Source organism: Eutrema salsugineum, unplaced genomic scaffold, assembly GCF_000478725.1.
Source record: "Eutrema salsugineum unplaced genomic scaffold, Eutsalg1_0 scaffold_17, whole genome shotgun sequence".
Lineage (NCBI taxonomy): Eukaryota > Viridiplantae > Streptophyta > Magnoliopsida > Brassicales > Brassicaceae > Eutrema > Eutrema salsugineum.
The window spans coordinates 1076762-1096941 of NW_006256852.1; the positions used below are offsets into that span (position 1 = coordinate 1076762).

Sequence of the window (20180 nt, forward strand, 5' to 3'; positions counted from 1 at the left end):
GTAAAAAGTCGTCGTAAAAGCGTTGTAAAGCCCGAAATTTTCCTATAAATAGATCTTCATTCCTTCATTCAATCACAACACATCATCATTCAAACATAAGAGCATCTTCATCTTGGAGACCCATTGTAGGTCTCTTAAATTTTAGTATAGTGTTGTAAATCCTTATATATTGGGTTGTCCATTGCCGGAAACCCGAATTAAGAGTTATATTACTTTGAAAAAAAAAGTAATAATATTATAAGGTTAATTTACTCTATTCACGTGGCTAGACGTGACACAAGAGACCATCTCCTTTATTGTCTAATCAATAAAAAGAGATAGTATTGTGAGTTTATTTTCAAGATGTCTATATACGAGCTAAGAAGTTGGATGTATATGTGTAAAGATTCAGATGGGGCGTTGACAGAAGAGTTCAAGAACGGGTAAGAAATATTTATGTATCAGGCTACAAATATGGAGAGAACGAAAGATAGTGGGAAGATGTTTTGTCCTTGTTTGAAATGCAAGAATACGAGGTATACACTAACCAAAACCGTGTGGACGCATTTATTAAATAGAGGGTTTATGCCGCAATATTTTGTTTGGTATCTACATGGAGAAGGATATGGCAGTAATACTGGGAATGCTGGTAGTATTAGTAATTATCAAAGTCATGTTGATATTGATGAATCGAATTATGGTCATCAGCCTAATCAGTATCAATATGACCAAAGTGTAGATCATGATAGGATGCATGAAATGGTGACTGATGCATTTCATGAAACGCATACAGGTAATGCTGTTGAGGAACCTAATGTAGATGCCAAACGATTTTATGATTTGTTAGACAATGCTAATCAGCCAATCTACGAAGGATGTAGAGAAGGCTTGTCTAAATTATCGTTGGCAGCTAGGATGATGTCAATTAAAACAGATCATAACCTGGCTGAGGTTTGCATGGATGATTGGGCTGATCTTCTGAAGGAGTATCTACCGGAGGATAACTTGGCAGCGGGAACATACTATGAAATTCATAAGTTGATTTTTAGTTTTGGTCTACCTTCTGAGATGATAGATGTATGTGTTGACAATTGTATGATTTTTTGGAAAGATGATGATCAGCTGGAGGAATGTCGATTTTGCCAAAAACCAAGATACAGGCCGCAAACTGGTGGGCGTAAAAGGATATGGTACCAACGTATGTGGTATCTCCCTATAACTGATAGGTTAAAACGGCTTTATCAATCTGAAAGGACAGCTGCATCAATGAGATGACATGCAGAACATACACAAGTAGATGGAGAAGTTGTTCATCCATCAGATGCAAAGGCATGGAAACACTTCAATATGGTATACCCAGATTTTGCTAAGTTCAAACGGAATGTCTATCTTGGTCTGTGCACTGATGGTTTTAGTCCATTTGGTATGTCTGGTAGATAATATTCATTATGGCCAGTAATCCTAACTCCTTATAACCTTCCTCCAGATTTGTGCATGCAAAGGGAATTTCTTTTCCTAAGTATTTTGGTTCCAGGTCCAAATCATCCGAAGCGAGCTCTCGATGTATTTCTTCAGCCACTCATACATGAGTTGAATCAGTTATGGTATACTGGCGTTCGTACATATGACTGTTCTACGAGGAAAAATTTTACTATGCTGGTTATGCTAATGTGGACAATAAGTGATTTCCCCGCTTATGGTATGCTATCAGGATGGACTACACATGGGAGGCTATATTGTCCTTATTGTCTTCATCGAACTGATGCGTTTCAGCTAAAACATGGTAGAAAAACTTGTTGGTTTGATTGTCACCGGAGGTTTTTACCGGATAACCATCCATATCGGAGGAACAAAAGGTTATTTATGAAGAAAAAAAGTGTACATGTCCCTCCACCCGTTAATTTAACAGGAGCTGATATACAGGCGCAAATCGATCATTGGAGGGCAGAAGAAACAGTAACTCGTGGGGGAAACTGGCACACTCCTGCAAATATGCCTGAAGGTTATGAAGTTCATCATAATTGGCACAAGAAAAGTATCTTTTGGCAACTACCTTATTGGAAAGATCATCTGCTCAGACACAATCTTGATGTCATGCACATTGAAAAAAACTTTTTTGATAACATCATGCATACAGTTATGAACGTAGCGGGAAGAACAAAAGACAATGGTAAGTCAAGATTGGACTTGCCTGATTTATGCAACAGAAGTGAGTTGCATCTACTGAGAAACGGGAAAGCACCAGTTCCTGTATTTCGGTTGAGTGCAGATCAAAAGTCAGCATTGTTCAGATGGGTTTCTTCTGACGTTAAATTTCCTGATGGGTATGTCTCTAATCTTTCCAAATCTGTTGAGAAGGGGGTAAAGTTTGCTGGGATGAAAAGCCATGACTGCCATGTGTTTATGCAACGATTATTTCCATTTGCATTTGCTGAACTCTTGCCCAAAAACGTCCATGAAGCTATTGGAGGCATTGGTGCTTTTTTTCGGGATCTTAGTACACAAACATTATCAGTTGATGTAATATCACAACTGGCATTGAATATTCCAATCTTGTTGTGCAATTTGGAAAAGATCTTCCCACCATCATTTTTTGATGTTATGGAACATCTTTCTGTTCATCTCCCACACGAAGCAGAGCTCGGTGGACCCGTTCAGTACAGGTGGATGTATCCGTTCGAGCGTTTCATGAAGCATCTTAAAGGTAAAGCCAAAAACCTAGCTAAAGTGGAAGGCTCAATTGTGGCGGGAAGCTTGACGCAAGAGACTTCACACTTCACTTCATACTATTTTGCACCGAAAGTATGAACACGCAAAAGAGCTACTCGTCGATATGATGATGGAGGAGATTTTCTTAATAGACCCTCGGAACAGGCAAGTTGAAGATTTTCCCGATGATACAGAAGAAGAAGGTGATGATGAGTTTGCTGAAACCGATGATGACGATTTGGCAGAAGAAGACGACGGTGATGGTGATGAATTAATAGAGGAAGATGAATCTGATTGAGTTTCATGCATTGTATTTAGTGAATGTTTGTTATTATGTAATTTGTAACTTTGTTTGTTTGAATTTTTTAAAAACCCTAAAATTCGATTTTACGACGGTTTTACGACGGTTTTTCTAAACCCTAAACCCTAAGTCTTTACGACGAACCATCGTAATATCGTCGTAAAGTTACGACGATTTTACGACGAGTACACTATTTCATCGTAAAATCGTCGTAATGTTGAAATCCAAGAATTTGAATCTTTTATATCTTATTGGTTGTAAGGTATTTCACAAATGTTTTTGATTGGTTATCTTATTTTATATGAAATGCTATCAATCTGATCAAAATCAAAAATTTGAAAAAAAACATACATATTTACAAGTTCATGCATGTTTTCGTAAATGTTAAGTGAAAGGTTATATATTAGATTACAGAATTTCAATTTTTACTATCTCATGTCATAAATCCATCATACATGCAAAGTTGTAAACCTTTTGTTATATGTTAGGATACAATAACTTTTGCATTGTTCTTTATGCAATATCCCATTTATAAGATTTAGGGTTTACTCACTTTTTTAAAAAACATCGTAAAACCGTCGTAATATAATCGTAAAGTTACGACGGTTTTACGACGATTAAACCCAAAACCGTCGTAAAACCGTCGTAACGTTTGCACCGGATAGGCTCTTGATCCGAGGTACGAGGTTATGAATGTTTAGACGTTACGACGATTTTACTACGGTTTTGGATTTAATCGTCGTAAAACCGTCGTAACGGTCAAATGCTCCCATCACGACACGTGTCATGTCATGCAGTAGACCGACTGTTATACAACCGAATCGTCGTAAAACCGTCGTAATGTTACGACGATTTTACGACGATCACAAAATCTATATAAGGGACGCGAGAATTCCTCTTTCGTCGCTCATTCCTCTCTTCCCTCTCTCTCTCTAGAAACCTCTCTATCTCTCTAGAAATCTACCTCTTCTTCTCTCCCTACTCTCCAGCCAATTAATTTGTAAGTATTTTTGTTAAATTAATTTCATTACATATTATTTTAGATTTAGGTTCGGAATTTAGATTTAGGTTCGAAATTTAAATTTAGGTTTCGGAATTTAGTTAGGCCCGGATTTTGGTAAATTTAAATAAATATTTGAAAAATTAGTAACTAATTTTTTAAAATTTTGTAGGTTCTATCGATATGGCTCCTCGGGCTAAGAGATTTCACTACCGACAGCTCGTCGATTCTGACGGTACGGCCCCGTCTACCTCGGCGACCGGATCAGCCATCCCGGAGTCCTCGGGAACACAACGGACGGTTTCCCAACCGGTCTTTGTTCCGCAGCCGGCACCGCCTCCACCACCACCAGCCGAACCAGCGGCTCCCGCACAGGCCGATCCTGAGGCTGATCCGATCCCGCCTGTACCGTATGCCCAGTTTACGGTACAGAATCTTCTGGCGCAACCCGGTCGTGAGACCATGAACAAACTCGACCCGGATCGAGCCCCGGGCACCTTTTGGTACGTAATTTTTTTCCTACAATTTTTTTAAATTAATTAATATTTATTCTTATATATTTGATATTAATTTACTTTTTCTCTTTCCATTTGACTAGGTTTACGACCGACAATGCAGTCGGTCGTAACGTTGCGGATATCATCAAGGGGTTTTTCGTACAACCCCATACCAGCTGGAAGAAGCTAGATCATGCCACACTTGACACTTGGTTCAAGTGTTTTGCGGTAAGTAATTTACCATTTCGTTTAATTGTAATTTTAAATTTTAACTTTTTACAATAATTACTAACTTCTTTTTTTTTCCTAGCAAAACTGGCATTGGAAAACATCCGCACACGGACGTGTGGAGACGGCCGGTTATCCGCCAGGAGATCGACCAGATGCGGACCCGGTATGAGACGAGGATCGACCAGCTCTACGGTCTCTTCGAGATCATGGGAGCCGACAACCCGGTACTCATGGCGCAGTTGGACAAGCTGCGCGCTGATGGGGTTGTCGGATCGTCTGCCGCCGGGTCATCCACTAGGACACAACCGCCGGTGCAGACGGACGAGGAGATGTTCCGATCTCTCGGGGTTGAGCCTCCTAGAGCCGGAGATAAGGCGCCAGCGGAAGCATCAAACCGAAAACCCGGCAAGGAACACGTCCAGGACGATGGGGAGGAGGCCGGTGACGGGATCGACGTGATCGACGATTTAGATTTAGATTTAGATCTGTAGGATTTTTATGTAAATTACAATTAATTTTAATTTCAAATTTTAATAAATTTTTAATTATAAATTATTTTTTTTAATTTAAATTTTAATTCGAATTAGTTTTTTTTTAATTATATTAAACGTCGTATAATCGTCGTAATAACTTTATTAAAACCGTCGTACATTCGTCGTAAATATTACGACGAATTTACGACTAAAATGTACGACGACAAATACGACGATTATACGTCCGTGCTTTATGATGATTTTACGACGAAATGATTAAATACTTTACGATTGATTTACACGATTTATGCGTCGTACATTTTACGACGATCTTACGTCGACCATTAACGACCATTTAACGACGGTCCAGGCGAAGACCAAGTCGACGCAATTCGATATAAAATCGTCGTAAACTGTACGACGCATTTACGACGATTTTGTTTCCCTCGATGTTACGATGAAACGAAACCGTCGTATATTATACGACGATTTTACGATGATTTGTCTATTACGACGATGATTTTACGACGATTTTGAAATCGTCGGTAGTCCGTTGTAATAGCCTTATTGCGACGAAATAACGACCATTTCGACCGTTGTAAAATGATGTTTTTCTTGTAGTGTTTTAATAAAACAAGATTAAAACATATATATATATATATATATATATATATAAAACAAAAACAATTTTCCTAAGTACTGGATCAAAAATACAAAATAACGATATAGGATGTTCTTCCGGAAACACGTTTTTGGTTATGTTTGAAATCGTGAACATAATCACAAGATTGTACAACCAAAAAAATCGAAACTTGCCAGATATTGATTATTGCCTAAACGATCTTCGAGAAAATGATTTCAGTACTACTTTCAAATTGGTTTCTTCCTTGAATAAAGAGGTTAAAGGAAACTGTTTGACTGTTTCATATCGGGTGTTCCAGGTTCTTTCTACTCAAGGCTCTTTCCCAATAAATCCCTTCATTTTCTTCACTCTTCTTATAGTGGCTTTCTAAAGTTCCTCAAGGGCTTGAAGATAGTATAAAGAACATATACATTAGAAGTGGATGCTCTTTAAATGTGTGCAAGAGTTATATGGAACAGTTCCAAAACGATTTCTACTTATTCTTAAGAATGCGTTCTGAAGAGATGTTGCCTAATGGACGCATGGTTCTCACGTTCATTGGAAAAAAAAGAGGTAGATCCTTTATGCAGAGACGGTTTCTACCTTTGTTCTTGCTATCTGATGCACTCGTCGACCTAGTTTTGGAGGTATTCGTTTACTATATATGACTAGTTAACTAGATGTGTATTATGTCCTTTATATAATATAATCTAGTAATTTGTGCTTATTTTGTCGATGTGTCGCAAATCAGCCTAATGCATGCTGTTGGCAAAATAATTATTAGAAGTAATATACATAAAGATAGATGACGTACATTTGATCATTGTTCTCTCTATCTTTGTTTTATTAGAAACTACAATTAATCTCTCTTCTATTGATTTTAAGCTTTTTATGAAATTTCGTAAGTTGTAACGAAAATATGTTATGAAGACAGGGGCTTGTAAAGGAATCAGAAGCGGACTCATTCAACTTATCGTTCTACCAAACGAACGAAGGAGAAGTTAGGGAGGTATTTCGAAAGAAAGGCTCCTTTGAGATTACAAAATAGAGACACATGAACTTCTTGTTTCCATCAAAACCGGTGAGGAAGAAGATGACGATGATGATGATGACTATAATGACCAATCTCATGGAATAAAAATTGGGAAAAATATGGCAAATATATATTACAAGAGCCATCACCGAACCTATGCTTGTTGCTCATTTTGGTGATACCATTATTGTTGACCGCCTCTTCAACAAGTTTGCACATCTGTAAATGATGATGATGTAAATGATGTCCCTTTACGACGGAATCAAAAGTAGGTGAATACATTAAAATATATATAGGGAATCAAATGAACCAACTGAGAAGTTGAGCTGACCCCTAAGTTTGAAATATTTTTATTTATTCATTTTCTTAGGAAATGAAAGTTTTTAATAGGTCCGTTTTATATTCGTTTATTTTGCTTGTTTTGGTTTTGTGCTTGTTATATTAAAATAAAATGATGTCCCTTAGAGAGGGAATCCAAAGAAGGTGAGTACGATAAAATTAAAGAAAACAAGAATATATATACCCCCAATAGGGAATCAAATGAACCAAGCTGATAAGTTTGGTTGTCTCCAAATTTTTTCTTTTATTACTCTATCGGTGCAGTCATTGGTGGCTACTCTTATTTTTGCGTCTTAAAGTATTGCTCTTTTGAGTGTTTCGTTATATCGTTTACCCAAGCCAGATCTACTCGACCATAATACATATAATCAAAGAGAGCAACACTTTTGATCTTAGTTACAAAAGAAAAAAACATTTTTGATCTTGTAAGAATTTGATCCAAATTATCGCCATGTCTTCCTCAAGGTAAAATTTTTTTTCTGTCTTCACATTTGTGTGTATAAATTGATTAAATGTGTACATGGTAAGATTAAACCCCTTCGTAACCCTAATATATTAAGGTTTTTCTTTATACATATTAGGAACTCTTTCATGAATGCTCTTAGTATGAATGGAGGGGATGGAGAACATAGCTACTTTAGTAATTCTGATAATCAGGTATTGCACGTGGTAATTCATTTGTTTTTTTCCTCTTCACGTAGTAATTCTTTATGATGATTTTATTAAATGAGATCAACAGTTCGTGTATTTTTCACTACTAACTTTTTTATTTTTATAATTTATTAAATTTGAATTTAGGATAATTTTTTTTTGTTTAGTAACTCTCACTTTTAATTAGGCATGTATTATAAATTTATTTTTTGGAAAACTCTGTTACACATGTTAGAATCTGATGTATTGATTTGACATGTATCACGAGAAAATCAGTTAGCAACTTTGAAACATTCAGTTTTATATAAAATGATATTTTTTTTGGCAGAAAAATATTATTTCTAAAACAAAACCAATCGTGGAAGAAAATATCAAAGAAATGCTACTTAAGTTAAACTTTCCTATATGCATCAAAGTGTCAGATTTAGGATGTTCTTCAGGACAAAACACGTTTTTGGTTATGTTCCAAATCGTCAACATGATCACAAGATCGTACCAACAAACAAAGCAGACCTACCAGAGATTGATTATTGCTTAAACGATCTTCCACAAAACGATTTCAATACATCTTTCAAGTTGGTCCCTTCCTTTAATAAAGAGGTTCAAGGAAAGTGTTTCATATCGGGAGTACCAGGCTCTTTCTACTCAAGACTATTTCCAACCAAATCTCTCCATTTTCTTCATTCATCATATAGTATTCACTGGCTTTCCAAGGTACCTCAAGGGCTTGAAGATAACATTAATAATGTGTACATTAGAAGTGGATGTTCTCTAAGTGTGTGCCATAGTTATATGTATCAGTTTCAAACTGATTTCTACTCATTCTTAAGAATGCGTTCTGAAGAGATGTTGCCTAATGGACGCATGGTCCTAACGTTCATAGGAAAAAAGGATGTAGATCCTTTATGCAGAGACGGTTTCTACCTTTGGTCCTTGCTTTCTGATGCACTTATCGACCTAGTTATTGATATTATATATAACTGAATATATAAATGTACATATACGTCGTTTTAACATATTCTTGTCAACATGCATTGGATTTTAATCTGAATTGTGACTCAGCAACGACACTAGGTAGTACAAATCAGTTAGGTGTTGGTCCATGCTTTGCATATATTCTAATATTATTTATTTTTGATATCAAATAATTTAGATTTTATCATTTTCTTTTATCTCTATCTTTGTTATTAGAAACAACGATTGATCTCTTTTTTTGTTTTTTTTTTACTTTCCATTACATAATGTAATGAACAATTGTGAGGACAGGGTGTCGTGAAACAATCAGAAGTCGATTCATTCAACTTACCGTTCTACAATCCGAACGAAGGAGAGGTTATGAAGGCTGTCCAAAATGAAGGCTCATTTGAGATTAACAAGATACAGACATATGAGCTATAAGAGTTCAAGCTTATTCTCATTGATGCATATACACATATATATAGTTACATGAGCTTATTAGGGTATACACGTAGAAGAGAATATTCACAAGATATTGTAGATACTAAGTATATCTACTTGACTATATCGAAGATATTGTAAGATCTTCTAATACGCCCCCTCAAGATGGACCTCGTGAACTGCGAGAAGCGAGTCCAATCTTGACAAACAACGTCCGAAAGCGAATAGACGGTAATAGTTTGGTGAGATCATCTGCTAGTTGATCGGTAGATGAGACATGAGACACTCTGAGTTGTCGCGACTGAACTAATTCCCGAACGAAATGATATGCTAGCGCGATGTGCTTCATACGAGTGTGGAACACCGGGTTGGTGCTGAGATATGTGGCGCATATGTTGTCACAGAATAGAACTGGTATAGTGGTTGTCGGAACCTGAAGCTCAGTCAGAAGAGAGGACATCCACCTAACTTCAGATGCAGCTTCAGAGAGTGCTCGTTACTCCGCTTCCGTTGAGGACCGCGCAACGCCGGTTTGTTTTTTAGCGAACCAGGAAATCAGGTGTTGGCCAAGGAATAAGACATAAGCACCAGTCGACGTGTAATCATCACGGTTACCCATCCAGTCAGCATCGGAGAACGCATGGAGAGAGAGTTTGTTGTCACGAGCCAAGAAAATATCGGTTTGAAATGTACCTGCGAGATAGCGAAGTACACGTTTAACGGCTTCCCAATGAACTGTAGTAGGCCGGTGCATGAACTGTGAGAGTTTGTTGACGGCGAATGCAAGATCTGGTCGGGTGAGTGACAGATACTGCAGGCTTCCAACCACTGTTCGATACTCCGATCCATCATTCAGAGCAATGCCATCGTTGATAGAAAGCAACGGTACATGAAAATCGCCGAGAAAAAGCTCCCTGCGGTACAGGCTAGCGCCAAGAACCTCCAAAAGACTGTTTTCACCATTTTTAAAGCTCTGATCACCATTTCTTTTCCTGGTTTTACTTTTTCAGCTCCAAATAGCTCCAAATACACCTGATAACTGGTTTAGCTGTAACCATGTTGGTGCGTCGCAGAAGATCCAATATGTATTTGCGATGGGATAAATGAAGGCCAGTAGAAGTCCGAGTGGCTTCAATGCCCAAAAAATATGAGAATTCACCAAGGTCTTTGAGAGAAAACCGTTGCCCGAGAGTATCGATGAGCCTGTTAACGCGTGATGCAGAACTTTCAGTGATGATAATGTCGTCAACGTGTACTAGAAGGTATAGCGTGACTGTGGCGTCTTTGTAGAAGAATAGAGAAGCATCCGCAACTGAGTTTCGAAAACCAAGCTGGAGGAGAAAGTTCTAAAGCTCTGTATACCAAGCTCTCGGAGCTTGTTTGAGCCCATAGATGGCTTTCCGTAAACGATAGACATGCGAGGTTTATCCTTGTCGATGAAACCTGGAGGTTGGGCCATGAAGACTTCTTCCGTGAGGGAGCCTTGGAGAAACGCATGGTTCACGTCTAGCTGGTGTAGAGGCCAGTCAAAGGACACTGCCACACTGAGTACAATGTGAATCGTCGGTACTTTGACGATAATTACGAGCAAAAGCGGGGTTTGTTGTTTTCGTTTTACTAAGCTTCAGGTTTTAAATTTATAACTCCTAAATGTCTGCAAGTGCACAGATGTGCGCTGTAGTACTTAGGGTATCGATCCACAGAGACTTAGTTGTTTCAGTACGAATTCACTGCAACGCTTAAATCAGATTAGAACTAAAAAAGTTTTGGTTTTGATTTTGGGTTTTTGGTTGTCACTAAATCTAAACTAGAAAGCAATTAAAAACTAAAAAGCAATTGAAAAAAACGAAAGCAAGTAAAGCAACTAAAAAGAGATTAAACTAGGCGATTGAAAACAAAGAACAAGCGAATGGAAAGCAAGCTAAATCAAAGGTTGTAAGCAATGAAAGGCAAATGTTGGGCATCAAGGAGAATTCGCAGGGGTTCATAGTCTATGCTAGGTCGATTTTAAACAAGTGATAAAGGTAATCAACTACGTATGTTTTAGAACTCGAGGCACGGAAGTATGAATAGCCTACTCTCGCAGCACTAAACAACTATCTCTCGCAACCCTAATCAGTAGGTTTCCACTCTGATTCTGGAAGGGAGAAGATGCAATAGCAGAACAAGACTCATCAATATTCACAACTCAACTACAGGTAGGTTTCCACTCCTATAGAAGAATTTCTCGTTTCACCCTAGTTCAGACAATCAATGAAAGCTTTCGCAACATATCATATCAGATCGGCTTCTAAGTGGCCAGCAAAGAATCACGCAGTAAGATTAAAGGCAAACAAAGAACATCTAGAAGATTATAAATCCTAAATCTATCGATTCATAAGCAAAGACACATGAAATTCCCTTTGAACAATCCCTTTAAACCCAACTGGGTAACTACTCAAACATATTGTAAACAATCATCACAGAGTATTGAAAGTTGCAGGAAATTAAAGAAAAGAAGGAAGAAGAACGAAGAACGGAAGCGACGACGGAGGCGCGATGTCTTCCTCCAGCGGCGGCTCCTCCTCCAAGGGCGGCGGCCTCCTAGGGTTTAGAAGCCGAAAATCTCTATCTCTCTCTCTAAGTTTGTCTCTCCTTCAATTCCCCTCTTTAGAATGACCTAAAGGGGGTACTTATAGCTTCTAGGGTGGTTCTGGACACTTAGGGCTTCAAAAATAACGAAAGGAATTGATCTGGGCTTTAATTAAGTCGTCGGGAAAGTGAACGACCAAAGTCCGCGGTCGCGGTGGCTCTACCCGCGGGAAAATGGGTGTTGGCCGCGGTCCCGGCACCTGCTCTCTTCCGGAACTGCATTTTCTGTCATTCTTGCATCGGGAGTATCTGAAGATCTAACCGTTGGATTGTATCCAAACCAAATGCATTATAAATCTGGTTGGGTCCTATATGTTGTCTCAAATTTTGGGGGTGATCGGACGGTGAGAATGTCTTCATCGCTTGTCATATTTCTGACGGTCTGCATTTATCCAAAATTGTTCATTTGTTCCAAATTGCATATCTTTTGCCCAAGTTTCCTGTAAAGTCTTTGGAAACTCTAAACATTGAAAACACTTTAAAAACATTGAAAACAGAGTTAAAATACCTGCATAAGATACAATTATGATCCATAAAAGTGGTCAAAATACGGTGTTATCAGACGACTGGACTGTACGTTTCATGAAAATCAACACCAGGTCTCTGATGAAATCTTTTAGCTACCAGACATGCTTTGAATTTGTCGATGGATCCATCCGGTAAGTGTTTGATCTTGAACACCCACTTGCACCCCACCAGATTTGTCGCAAGAGACGCAGGTACGAGATCCCATGTATGTTCACGAACTTGGTTATCAAATTCGGTGCTCATAGCTCATCGCCACCGTTCGTTTTCTAGTGCCTGTGTCACATTAGCAGGTTCAATGTCAGTGAGTAGTGTAGCAGTAAAACCATATTTTGGATTTGGTTTCCTGATTTGATTCTTCCCCCTTGTGACCATCGGATGTTGATTTTGCATTGCAGGAACCAGTGTAGTATCAGCCGGAACCGCAGGAACTGGTGAATCAGAGTGCGGTGATGATGCAGGTGAGGTCTCCAGAGGGAGTGGTGAGGGATCTGGCTCAGGAGCTGGTGAGGCCGGTGAAGAAGCTGGACCGGGGAGTGGACTAATAAAAGTCTCTGCAGGAGCTATTGACGGAGCCCATGCTTGTTCTGTTTCAAGAGACGAAGGAGAGGATTGTCGCGGGTAAGATAAGAGAGAGGAAAAAGGGAAGGAATGCTCACAAAAGTGGACATGACAGGAAATATAGAGGCGAGAGGAGCTCAAATCAAGGCATAAGTAGGCACTCTGGGTGTTCGAGTAGCCCAGAAAGACACAAGGGGTTGATCGCTGTTGGAGTTTGTTGGTAGTGTATGGACGTAACCATGGGTAGCACAGGCAGCCGAATATTTTGAGGCGAGAGTAATTGGGCATGGCTTGGAAGAGCTTCTGATATGGTGACTCCATGGATAGTATCTTCGTTGGCATGCGGTTGATCAGGTATACTGCAGTAGCAAAGGCATAACTCCAGTATGTGTTCGGAATGTGAGCATGTGTCATGAGAGCCAAACCTGTCTCGACGATGTGTCGATGTCGTCGTTCTGCCATACCATTGTGCTCCGGGGTGTGTGGTGGGGTGGTTAGATGGGAGATGCCGTGAACACCAAGGAAGCTTCTTAGAGCGATAAACTCGCCCCCATTGTCCGTGTAGAAGGTGCAGATGCGTTGTTGAAACTAGTTTTCGACGAGTGCTTTGAATTTGATGAAGATATTGGCTACCTGCGATTTCAGTTTAAGGGGAAAGAACAACACATATCGAGTGTAATGATCGACAATGGTGAGATAGTATTTAAAGCCATCGACTGAAATAGTTGGTGATGTCCATACATTGGAAAACAACAATTGGAGCGGGTGCGTGGATGTAAGAGAGGAGTCAGAAAAGGGAATTTTATGGCTTTTGTTAACAAGACACGAATTGCAATCCAACAAGTCTGATTTATTAAGGGGTAAAGTTGGAGAAAATTGAGAAACAATGGTTTTTAAAACTGGCAAAGCAGGATGTCCTAGGCGATGATGCCAGTCAGACGCTGAAAACTTGGAAACAGAAAAAGCATGCAGAGACTCTGTATTAGGCCACTCGTAGGTGCAGTCCTTAACCCGTCCGTTGAGAAGTGGAGCCCGAGTTGCCAGATCCTTCACCTGAAACATATCAGGGAAAAATTCAACAGATGTGCTGTTAGTCTTGCAGAATTGACTGACCGAGATCAAGTTCTTTTGCATAGTGGGAACACATAACACATTATCGAGCTTAAAGCATTTAGTGGAGTTTGAGAGAGAAGCTGAACCAGTGTGTGTTATTGGTTGCCCTGAGCCATTACCCACGACGACTGTGTCTGAACCACTGTATGGTGAGTGAAACGACAGTTGGCTGAGATCCGATGCGATGTGGTGTGATGCCCCTGAGTCAAGGAGCCAGTTCGCATCGGGGTGCTGTTGCGAGAGTGCTGCTGTATTAGCCGTTGGTCTCCATGACGGTGAGGTGGAGTTGGAGGAGTCAGTGATGCTGACAACTCGAAAGTTTGGGCATCGTTGCACCGAGTGTCCCTGTGTGCCACAGGCTTGACACTTTCCTAGATAAGGGCGCGGACCACGACCATACCCGCATCTCCGGTTGTACGAGTTAGCATCTCCTCCGCGCCAGTTGTTGTTGTTGCGCTAGTTGTTGCTATCAGATCTTCAGTTGGTGCCTTGCGACTTGGTTGCCGCATTGGCTGCAATGGGAAAAGCAGAGGGCTCTGATTGCGTGCAGAGAAGAGTCGCTTCTCTGTTAAGCAGCTTCTCGGTGAGTTCCGTGAAGGAAATAAGAGTGTCGCGAGCATTGACGGCGTCGATCTCAGGTTTGTAGTCTTCTGGTAAACCGGCGAGCACATCTTCAATGAGATCTTCTTGATCCATCAGTTTTCCGAGAAGCGCCAATCATCGGACTTAGACTTCATGAAACGCATGTATTCAGCAATCGATTTGGTTCCTTTGGATCCGCTACGTATTTGATGTCGCAGTTGCTTGGTGTGTCCTCGGAAGGAGGTGCCGTAGACTTCAGAGAGGATGGACCAAACTTCGTGAGTGGTCTTTGCGGTAGCCACAAGTGGCTGGACAGTCAAGGAGAGTGCTCCAATGAGAGCACTGTACAGGAGTCGATCTTGTCTTCTCCAAGGTGTGTAGTCTGGATTATCTGTTGTCTGGCCGTCAACAACAATGGTGGGCTCCGGAGTGGATGCGCTTTTGGTCAGAAAGTGGTGAAGTTTCGACTTGATGATGCCACATCAAGTAGTTGGCATTCATAAGTTTGGTGATGTTTCCCATGTTGACAGAGAGAAGGGAGCTGGCTGGATCAGCGGAGTTGTAAACAGTGGTGCGTTCTGCGGTGGACTTAGCGGTAGAGCTTGGTGTTTCCATGTCGCTGTAAAAGAAAATTTTAGGGTTTTGTGTTTTGTTGAGGTGCTGGCTCTGATACCATATAAGAGTTCAAGCTTATTCGCATTGATGCATATACACACATATATATAGTTACATGAGCTTGTTAGGGTATACACGTAGGAGAGAATATTCACAAGATATTGTAGATACTAAGTATATCTACTTGACTATATCGAAGATATTGTAAGATCTCCTAATATGAGTATCTTGTTTTCGACAAAACATATGAAGAAGAAGATGATGACCAATGATATATCATGGTTTTTATGGTTTTTAACCATAGTATATGTCTTATTTATAGAGTCTTTTTAGTGTGTCTTTCGAGTCTTTTGGAGTCTTTTCAGGTCATAGTTACGTTTGGAGCTTATCTGGAGACTTTGGAGCACTTTGGAGCTTAATCAGGATCAAATTCGTCAAGAATGGATTTTGTGCCTTAGTGTCGCTCGACACCATGGAGAGTGACGCTCTACACTTGTCAGAGAAATAAGGAAAAGGCGATTTTGTTTCCTATTTGAAGAAGGAGTTGGGCCCAAACGTTTTCAAGGAAGCCCAAGACGTGTCTTAGAGATGTATATAGGATTTTTATTCCCTTTTTACGATAACCTTAGATTTTTGAGAGAGAGATACTCTGAGTTTTCGGCTTTTGCGATTTCTGAGCTTTGGGAGACAAATCTGAACTCTATTCGTTTAGAGAGAAGATTTCGAACCCCTTTATGTTTCTTTTTCGATTTAATCTATTGCTTTCTATTTATCATGTTTGTTGTTTCAATAATCATGTCTAAGTAGATCATCTGTTAGGTTTAGGGTTTTCTTTGAATGTTTGATCAACTTGCTAGTTAGGGTTCATATCTGTTAGTTCTTCATCTTAGGTTGTTCTTAATGCTAATTCTGGATTGATCACCTAGAACTTAGATCTTAGGTTACTTAATTGACACGGAAGTGTAATTGAATAACTGGAAAGAACCTAGGTTGAGCAAAGTAGCTATTCGCAAAGGAATTTGGTTTAGTTGCTTTGTGAACATATCGAACTTGTGCATTAAGACTGGTTTAAATCTGTAGGATTTGCAAAGGAATTTGGGATTCTAGGATTTTAACTTAGATAATTCTCACAACGGAAGTTGGTTAAATATAATTCTGTGTTTCGAGTTCAAGAACTGTGCTTAAACCTGAACCCTGATTAGTTAAGTCGATCTGCATTCAGTGATCTCCTGAAAATCACCCTAGACCTAATCTTTATCACATCGAATTTACAAACCGTTTTCATTGCTGTTTTATTTATTTCTGTCGCATTGCTATTTGCTTCGCATACTTCGGCTTAGCGTAACTCCATCTACACAAGGTTTATTGAGTGATCTTTAGTCTCTGTGGTTCGACCCCTAGATACTACAACTGCATATATGTGCTCTTGCAGAGTAGCTTAGGGATTAAACTTTGAGCAGATCAACCAATCACATGGAATCAAAGTTGGGAGAAAGATCGCAAATAGAGCAAGATCAATCACTGAATCCATGCTTATTGCTCATTTTGGTGATACTATTATCATTGACCGCCTCTTCAACAAATTTGCACATCATGCAACCCAAAATTATAGCTTTTCCGGCCCAAAAACGTTCAACATCATCATATCCTTGATTATAAAATAAAGTCAGTCTATGCAATGAATTGGTTTTTTTTTTTTACAACCATGTTTACAACTTAAATACATTACCAAATTTTATCAATGAAATAAAGGTTTTAATGTCATATTTGGGAAATTTCATACGCTTAACTGTTATTATTATAAATTCTAATTTTTTGTTTTCTAGGGTAATAATTTGGATCTGGATTTTGGTCAGGGTTTCTTTTATTGAACACTTTTTTTTCCTTTTATTGTTCACTTGATCGAAGTGACGTTGTGATTTGTATTTTTTCTGTTACAAATTGTTATTTATCCCCTAATAAAATGCTAATATATTCCAAATCCTTGACCATTCTTTGATTTGAAAAGAGCCAGAACTATTAGATAAATATCCGCATATATTCCAGTTTATAGTAAGATAATAATTCGTAAAAAAAATATTAATAATAAAAAATAAAATAAAAATTATTTGTGAATATATGTAATATATAAATTTAAAATAAAATTATTAACAATCATAAAATTATTTAAACACAAAATAATAATAAAACTATAATAATCAAAACTTGTACATAACTAAACTAATATAATAATAATCACTCTATGCATTAATCTATCATAAATAATATAAAATATATATATATATATATATTTGAGCTTATGAACTAAAAAAATAGCAAAGAAAATTTTGGTTGTGGATTTTTAATCTATAGTTTAATTTTTTATACTAAACTGAAATATAATTTTACCTTTTTATAAATTATAGTTTTTATTTCTTTTATTTTGATCTATTATTTTTTCTTTAGCTAAATATAATTTTCTTTCTTTAGTTTTTAGAATTAGGAACCAACTATAGAATGACCTTTTTAATAAGATTTGTTAAAATATAAGAAAATTAGTTGAACATATGTGTCAAAATACTTTGAATCATTGTCCTTTATATAATAAGATATTCACTACTGTGTATATATCGAAAATTGAAAAACAAAAAAAAATTCCAAACTAAATATATCAATACGAAATGGTAAATATCCTGGTAACTAATTATAGGCAACAATTTTGACAAACCAAATAATCAAGTTGTGTGCCCAGCCCTACATTAAAAATTGATAGCATTAGAGACAGTCAATGCGGTATTTTATTAGTTATGATTTGGTTTTTTCTCTTTGAAGTTTACATGAAATATTAATATTCTATTTATTTGAAAATAAGTATCATTTTAGATTTTTAATACAAATTTTTCGTGCTTTAGGGACACACATAATCATGTAGAGCCTCCTTCATCCTTCTTTTTAAAAAAAAAAAAAATGTTCAAGGATGAAGGGAGGAGAGTTATTACCCAAATTTGTGTCCCTTGGCGCGTGATGGACCCTGTGGAAAGTGGAGCGAAGATTGGAAACTTGGTTTAAAAGAGCTAGAGTGATTAGAGGTTGTGGACCATCAATGAGTCCAGTTCTCTCTTACAATTTTGCGCGATATCCTGCATCCTCTATATTGTTAAGGTAACCTCTAAACACTCTAAGCTCCACCATCAAATGGCTTTCCTCACACCAAACCTCGATTTTCTAGCCTAGTGCCTTGAACAAGAAGCTCACGCAATCTTTAATGAAGGTAGAGAGTGTACTGTCTGGAAGTAAAACTTTTATGGGCTCAAAAATCAAGTATGGATTTGGGTCGGCTATGTTTGTTGAGGAGGTTTTGGTTAAAAAGTGCTGCTCTTGTTCTAATGTATGCGGTCTGCAGGTTGTAGTCAGGTTCACGGTCTTCTGAGTTTTTGCGAGTTCCCACCATAGTCCGATCATTTCTCTGGAATTAGATTTAGTTTTTTTTTAGGACAAACAAAGATCCAAATCTGGAGGAGTTGATAAGTGAAGATTTTGACTCATTCTAACATGTGTTTACTGATCGTTTTAGGAATCTTTAAAGTCTTTTTCAGTTCATTTCAGGTAACTAGGAGGCTTTAGGAGAGAATTGGAGTAACAAGGAGCACTGGAGCAAAAAGGAGATAAAGCTGAGCAAAAGGAGCCAAATTCACACGCTGATGGAGAAATTTTGATCGGAGCACCTGCTCCCGATTTCACCCATTCCTAGAGCACCTGCTCCAACTTCCGGAGAAAAATATGGAAACTGATTTTACCTATTACTGAAACGCGTGAGAAGGAATAAAAAGAGTCCAGAGCCGCCTACTTTGGAACTTACGCTTTCTTTTACAATTTTCTAGACTTTGGAGAGTTTTTGCTTGTAAGATTTGAGAGAAGAATCCTGCAACACTTGAGAAGAATTCTGAACCCTTGTTATCTTTCATTTTTATTCATGAATTCTTTTTCATCTTTTGTTGTTTCTCTTTTCTCCATGTCTGAGTAGATCTCTTTGCTAGATTAAGGCGTTGAGGATTTCAATGAGTTGTTGATTAAACGCAAATAGGGCTTAATTAGAATAGTCTTCACCATAGTTGTTCTTAATGCTTAGATTGAATTGATCACTCAATCTGCGATCTTAGGTTAACATGTTCATCAAAAGTATAATAGGTTGCTAGAATAAAATTTGGTGAGCGATTCGTCCTTAGCCAACGACAGTTGATGTTAAGGCGAATCGTGAACAGATTAAACCTGATTGTTAATGCTTGTCTGTGATTTTCTAAGTTCAAACCACAGTTTAGGATTTAGGTTGTTATACAAAGTTATCAGTGCCACGACAGCGGATTGATATTCATTTATGTTTGAGTTTGAGACTTGCGTTTATCTGTGTCCTGAATAGTCGTTTGATTTCCATCTCTAAAATTCCTGCGAATTGTGTTAGTCTAGTGCTTGTTTTAATTTGAATTTAAATTGTCTTTAGTTTGCTTTTATTTGTTGTTAAAGTCACAATCAAATCATCTTTTCTCTTAGCTTTGTTTCAGTCCTCGTAGATTCATAGAGTAACAATGGTCCTTTGGATTTCGAATTCTTTATATTATAATCTCAACGCTGTTCTATTGCAGTGGTAACTAGGAGATATATCCAGTGAATCACTGAATCTTGCAAGCTTCTGAAGCAGAAGAGGCATATCTGTTTTCACCCACGCATGAGCTCTAACATATTCCACTAAATCGGCATGCAATTCAACAGCATCAACCTTTCCAAGCAGAGAGATCTAGCTTTCCATGGTTTGTTTCTTCAGTTTTTGAACAGGAAAGCCCTTTCTTCGGATCCAAAAACGGATCAGATTTAGGAAGTCAGGTCCTGGATATGGAGATCACTGTTCCAGTGCGATGATCCAGCCATTAACAAACCATGGCCCTT

The 20180-nt window shown here is 38.3% G+C and overlaps 2 pseudogenes; both read left to right on the forward strand.

The window, feature by feature from the left end:
* The first annotated feature begins 4451 nt into the window (after nt 1–4451).
* On the forward strand, nt 4452–7070 carry LOC18020478 (annotated as a pseudogene).
* Nucleotides 7071–7635: 565 nt separating this feature from the next.
* On the forward strand, nt 7636–9233 carry LOC18020479 (annotated as a pseudogene).
* Nucleotides 9234–20180: the final 10947 nt, after the last annotated feature.